Source organism: Mus musculus, chromosome X, assembly GCF_000001635.26.
Source record: "Mus musculus strain C57BL/6J chromosome X, GRCm38.p6 C57BL/6J".
Lineage (NCBI taxonomy): Eukaryota > Metazoa > Chordata > Mammalia > Rodentia > Muridae > Mus > Mus musculus.
The window spans coordinates 58627231-58634469 of NC_000086.7; the positions used below are offsets into that span (position 1 = coordinate 58627231).

At 41.1% G+C, this 7239-nt stretch overlaps 1 pseudogene; it reads right to left on the minus strand.

Moving 5' to 3' along the window:
* On the minus strand, window positions 2707–5637 carry Gm16436 (predicted gene 16436; annotated as a pseudogene).

Consider the following 7239-nt stretch of genomic DNA (forward strand, 5'->3'; position numbering starts at 1 on the left):
AGAATTGATATGGAATTTTTATGGGGATTGCATTGAATCTGAAGATTTCTTTCGGCAAGATGGCCATTTTTACTATATTAATCCTGCCAATCCATGAGCATGGGAAATCTTTCCATCTTCTGAGAGCTTCTTTAATTTTTTTTTCTTTTTTTAAAAAATATTTTTATTAGGTATTTTCCTCATTTACATTTCCAATGCTATCCCAAAAGTCCCCCATACCCCCCTACTCCCTTACCCAACCACTCCCACTTTTTGGCCCTGGCGTTCCCCTGTATAAAGTTTGCATAACCAATGGGTCTCTCTTTCCACTGATGGCCTACTAGGCCATCTTTTGATACATAACCAGCTAGAGACAAGAGCTCTGGGGTACTAGTTAGTTCATATTGTTGTTCCACCTATAGGGTTGCAGATCCCTTTAGCTCCTTGGGTACTTTCTCTAGCTCCTCCATTGGGGGTCCTGTGATCCATCCAATAGCTGACTGTGAGCATCCACTTCTGTGTTTGCTAGGCCCTGGCATAGTCTCACAAAAGACAGCTATATCAGGGTCCTTTCAGCAAAATCTTGCTAGTGTATGCAATGGTGTCAGCATTTGGAGGCTGGTTATGGGATGGATTCCTGGATATGGCAGTCTCTAGATGGTCCATCCTTTTGTCTCAGCTCCAAACTTTGTCTCTGTAACTCCTTCCATGGGTGTTTTGTTCCCAATTCTAAGAAGGGGCACAGTGTCCACACTTCGGTCTTCGTTCTTCTTGAGTTTCATGTGTTTCGTAAATTGTATCTTGTATCTTGGGTATTCTAAGTTTCTGGGCTAATATCCACTTATCAGTGAGTACATATCATTTGAGTTCTTTTGTGATTGGGTTATTTTAAGAGATTTGAAGTTCTTGAGACACAGATCTTTTACTTGCTTGGTTAGAGTCACACCAAGCACCAAGATATGTAATATTATTTATGACTACTGTGAAGGGTATCATTTCCCTAATTTCTTTCTCAGCCTGTTTATTCTTTGAGTATAGGAAGGCTACTGATTTATTTGAATTAATTTTATATCCAGCCAATTTGCTTAAGTTGTTTATCTGGTTTAGGATTTCTCTGGTGGAATATTTGGGTTCACTTAAGTATATGATCTTATTATCTGCAAATAGTGATATTTTGACTTCTTCCTTTCCAGTTTGTATCCCTTTGATCTCCTTTTGTTGTCTAATTGCTCTAGCTAGAACTTCAAGTACTATATTGAATAGATATAGAGAGAGTGATCAGCCTTGTCTAATCCCTGATTTTAGGGGGACTGTTTCAAGTTTCTCTCCATTTAGTTTGATGTTGGTTACTGGTTTGCTATATATTGCTTTTTACTATATTTATGTATGTGCCTTGAATTCCTGATCTTTCTAAGACTTTTGACATGAAGGGATGCTGAATTTTGTCAAATGCTTTCTCAACATCTAATAAAATGATCATGTGGTTTTTTTTTTTATTTGAGTGTGTTTATGTAGTGGTTTATGTTAATGGATTTCCATATATTGAACCATCCTTGCACCCCTGGGATGACGTCTACTTGATTGTGGTGAATGATTGTCTTGATGTGTTCTTAGATTCTGTTGGCAAGAATTTTATTGAGTATTCTTGCATCAATGTTCATACAGGATATTGATCTGAAGTTCTCTTTCTTTGTTTGGTCTTTATGTGTTTTAGCTATAAGCGTAATTATGGCTTCATAGAATGAATTGGGGAGTGTTCCTTCTGTTTCTATTTTGTGGAATTGTATGGAGAGTATTGGTATTAGGTCTTCTTTAAAGGTCTGATAGAATCTCCACTAAACCCATCTGGTCCTAGGCTTTTTTTTTTTTTTTTTTTTTGGTTGGGAGACTATTAATGACTGCTTGCTTCTATTTCTTTAGGGGATATGGGAGTGTTTAGGTGGTTTATCTGATCCTGTTTTAACTTTCACACCTGGTTTGTGTTTAGAAAATTGTCCATTTCATCCAAATTTTCCAATTTAGTTGAGTAAAGAGTTTTGTAGTAGGATCTTGGATTTCCACGGTTTCCATTCTTATGTTTCCCTTTTTATTCATGATTGTATGAAATTGTATACTGTCTCTGTGGTTAGTCTGGATAAGAGTTTATTTATCTTGTTGATTTTCTCAAAGAACCAGCTCCTGGTTTGGTTGATTCTTTGCATAGTTTTTATTGTTTTCACTTGGTTGATTTTTGCCCTAAGTTTGATTATTTCCTGCCGTTTACTGCTCTTGGGTGAATTTGCTTCCTTTTGTTCTAGAGCTTCTAGGTGTGCTGTCAGGCTGCTAGTGTGTGCTCTCTCTAGTTTCTTTTTGGAGGCACTCGGGGCTATGAGTTTTCCTCTTAGGACTGCTTTCATTGTGTCCCATATGTTTGGGTATGTTGTGGCTTCATTTTCATTAAACTTTAAAAAGTCTTTAATTTCTTTCTTTATTCCTTCCTTGACCAAGGTATCATTGAGAAGAGTGTTGTTCAGTTTCCACGTGAATGTTGGCTTTCCATTATTTATGTTGTTATTGAAGATCAGCCTTAGTCCGTGGTGATCTGACAGGATGCATGGGATAATTTCAATATTTTTATATCTGTTGAGGCTTGCTTTGTGACCGATTATATGGTCTTTTTTGGAGAAGGTACCATGAGGTGCTGAGAAGAAGGTTTTTCTTTTTCTTTTTCTTTTTTTTTTTTTTTTTAAGAATGGAACTTTAATCTTTATTTACAGCACATGACAGGGTACGAAATTCCACATAGAAATAAATTCAGAGGACAGTTTCATAGAGTATGTACAGTTTATAACTGTTCAAGTATAGTTTCTTTTGTAAAAAGTGCTACAATAACAAACCACATTTAAAAAGAGTTCTTAGTAGAGAAACAGTAAGACAAATCTACAAGAACACAGAATAGCAAAGCACATAGCTAACAACTTTGTGCCTTGGCTGGACATTAGAAGTTAAAGGTCCCGGGACCTCCATCCTGAACTTGGAAGGTAAAGCCTTCAAAAGTAGTTTCTGGCACACATTTTGATCTTCCTCTTCCTCCACTGAGAAGTACTTCTCAATTAAGTTCAATGAGGCCTTGTATACAGACTCGTTTTCATGGCTCTGTAGTGCTTCAATTTTTTTTGAACATATGAATCTGTTTAATTAGGTTAACAATTTAGAAGACCAGTTTGGGAGGATACATCCCGTTTGTCAAGGAAAACTGAGATCGCAGGTAGCCCTGGAGCTGAGGAACAGCTTTAATCTTTGGCAAAATCTGCGAGTCCACAGCTTTCTGATCAGCCTTTTGCTGCTCTGTAGTCTCGTATTTCTCCTTCTTCGTGTTGAAGATCTCGCACTCCTGATGCCTGGGCTTGCACAGCTGCTTCTTGAAGTAAGAGTCAGTCAGGTGTTTGGGAATTTTAACATCGCTGATATCAACTTTTGTAGAGGTAGCAATGACAAACTTCCGGTGTGTTCTGCGCAGAGGAGCTCTGTTGATGACAAGAGGTCCAGTCACAAGCAGCAAGCCACTGTCCAGCTGCTTCAGGAAAACCATTCTCTTGCCCGTGTGGCGCCCAATGAGGATGATCAGGACAGTTCCGGTAGTGATGCTGGAGCATAGCCTTCTCATGTGCTGGCTGAAGGGCTTCTTGCAATGGCTCAGCAGCTTCCGAGACACTTCTTCGGTGGGATAATACTTAGGCATTTTTTTGAAGCTTCACTACCTGGGTGCCACCGTTCTTGTCCCCACCAACTGTTTTGGTGACAGTAGCAAGGACCTTCTCCTTTTTCTTCTTCTTCTCAACCTTGGTCTTGGCAGCTGAGTATTTCCTTTTGTACAGGGCCTTCCTGGAGTACATAGCAGATCGGGAGTACCTGCCAATTCCTCTCACCAGGACAGGGTTTCGGCTGCAATGGGGCTTCTCCTTTTTGGGCTTTTAAACCTTAGTGCAAACCTTTTCGGCTGCTTTGGTGGCCGAGGGACGGGAGGCAGCAGCATCACCGCCAGCCTTCTTGACCACAGGTTTCTTCTCCTTTGTATCTTGTGCCTTTTCACCCACCATCTTGCAAGACTGGAAAGAGCTGTAGTGCTTCAATTTTATCCAAGCCTCCACACTCTTCAATCATTATACTGAGCTTTTCTGTCCCACCTAGTTTCTCTGCAGCCTGAACGATATTTGAAATGGCATCAAGAATAACCTGAATAATCTTGGTATCTTTTGCACTCAGGAGGTTCATCAAAGGTTCTATTATCCCACAATGAACGAGATGCACAATCTGCTCAACAGTCCCACCACTGGTACAGTTAGTTATAGCCCACACGGCCTCCTTCTGTGTCTTAAAGTCTGCCTTAGAGAGGAAACCAACAAGAAAGGGGATTAGGCCATGATTCACAACTTGCTGTATCTGGTCCTGGCATCCAGCTGTAATGTTCGACATTGTCCATGTGGTCTCCTTCTGAATGTTAGTTTTGGGATTTGTTAGCAGGCTGGGAAAGACTGCAAGTGCTCCTGCATCGATCACTTTCTGAGTCTGCTCATCTGTTCCAGTGACAATATTCCCTATGGCTCTTAGTGCGGGAGTCACAATGGGCAGTTCAGTAGCTCCTAGAAGCTTCACAGGTTGGGGAAAAACTCCTTTCTTCACAACCATCTCAATGCACTCATTTGTACCATCAGTCAGGTAGGAAATGGCCCAGCAGGAATCTGCTAGTACTTCTGGATCATTGTGGTGCAGGAGTCGAACTAAAGTAGGAAGAATCTGCTCAACATCCTCTAAGGGAAGTGCAGGGTTCTTGTTTTGACAAAGATTTGAAAGCGTCCAGGTAAGATTACATAAGTAACCACATGCCAAGGATGACAGATCAGGAACTGCAGGAAGTGCCAAGAGTGGGTCAATCGCACCGTGTTTGATAACTAAGTCTCAGAAAGCTGAACCATCACCTGCAATGTTTCTAAGAGCCCAAACAGCTTGCTCACTGATGTGAGCATAGGGAGATGCCAAGAGAGAAATAAATGCTGGGATAGCACCTCCATCCACCACAGCTTTGGTTTGTTCAGATGTTCCAGAAACAATGTTGGTGAATGCCCAAGCAGACTCAAACTGAATAGGACTACAATCAGTTTTGCCCAAGAAGGACAGAAATTTTGGGATCAAACCAGCCCGGATGATGTTGTCTATAGGAGGCTGTTTCTCTCTAGAAAGCAATTTCCAAGCAGCTTGAGTAGCTTGGAGCTGGCTTTCCAAATTGTTACTGTTTATGCCTTTAGCAATTTCCTCAACAGACCAATTTACAGTCCCCTGGTTGTTCCGGTTTTCCTGTAGCAGAGAAGTATCATCATCAGGAAAGGAGCTGATGTTTCTCCTTTTCAGCATCTGCTCATCTTTTTTAGCTTTCCTGAGTTCCACATTAACTTCTGCTCAGTGGGGACACATTTCTGTACTGTCCTTCCCCTTGTTCTTAAACCTGTTAAGTCAGGCAGCTGGTAAATTAGCATTCTCATTCATGGACATGGCTGCAGGAACAAGGAGGAAAGCTGTACAGCCGGCTCAGACTTCCACGAAAGGGGGTGCAGGGCACTCAAGTTGCGGGTCGGTGGTTGTGGAAACGTCTGCTACCTTTCAGCCCTCAGACTTTGTGCCCTAAAGTTTCTTTAATGAATGTGGCTGCCCTTGTATTTGGAGCATAGATATTCCGAATTGAGAGTTCATCTTGGTAGATTTTATCATTGATGCATATGAAGTGTCCCTCCTTGTCTTTTTTGATAACTTTGGGTTGGAAGTCAATTTTATTTGATATTAGAATGGCTACTCCATCTTGTTTCTTCAGACCATTTGCTTGGAAAATTGTTTTCCAGCATTTCACTCTGAGGTAGTGTCTGTCTTTTTCCCTGAAGTGAGTTTCCTGTAAGCAGCAAAATGTTGGGTCCTTAGGACCCAGCTATACCACTCCTGGGCATATACCCAAAATATGCTCAAATATATAGCAAGGACACATGTTCCGCTATGTTCATAGCAGCCATATTTATAATAGCCAGAAGGTTGAAACAATGCAGATGTCCCTCAACAGAGAAATGGATACAGAAAATGTGGTACATTTACACAGTGGAGTACTACTCAGCTATTAAAAACAATAAATTCATGAAATTCTTAGGCAAATGAATGGAACTAGAAAATATCCTGAGTGAGGTAACCCAATCACAAAAGAACACACATGGTATGCACTCACTGATAAGTGGATATTAGCCTAGAAGTTTCAAATACCCAAGATACAATTCACAGATCACATTAAGCTCAAGAAGAAAGAAAACCAAAATGTGGGTGCTTCGGTCCTTCTTAGAAAGGGGAACAAAATACTCATGTCAGCAAACACACAGAGAAGGTGTGGAGCAGAGACTGAAGGAAAGGCCATCCATAGACTACCCCACCTCAGAATTTATGCCATATACAGTCACCAAATCCAGACATTATTGTGTATGTTGAGAACTGCATGCTGACAGGAGCCTGATATAGCTGTCTCCTAAGAGACTCTGCCAGTGCCTGACAAATACAGAGGTTGATACATGCACTCAAACATTGGACTGAGCACGAGGTCCCCAATGGGGTCCCCAATGGAGGAGTCAGACAAAGGACTGAAGTAGCTGAAGGGGTTTGCCACCCCATAGGATGAACAACAATATCAACTAACCAGACAATCCCCTCACCCAGAACTCCCAGGAACTAAACCACCAATCAAAGAGTACACATGGAGGGACCCATGACTACAGCTGCACATGAAGCAGAGGATGGCCTTGTTGGGCATCAATGGGAGGAGAGGCCCTTGGTCCTGTGAAAGCTCAATAGATGCCCCAGTGTAGGGGAATTCGAGGGTAGGAGGAGGGAGTGAGTGGGTGGGGAGCACCCTCATAGAAGCAGGGGGAGGGAGGATGGGATAGTGGGTTTCCAGGCAGTGGGGAGGAAACCAGGAAAAAGAACAACATTTGAAATGTAAATAAAGAAAATATCCATTTTTAAAAGAAAGAAATACATGGTTAGAAGGATAAAATATAAGCATGTTTTCCTTCAGCTATGTAATATAAACTTAAATTATATGTGTGTTATGTGTATGTTGGTATGCTAAGTGTTTTTTGTCAACTTTATAAAAAGCCTAGATATATCTGGGAACAGGGAATCTTGAGAATATACCTCTAGAAGATTGGCCTGTAGCAAATCTGTGTAGTATTTTCTTGATTAATGATTGGTGTG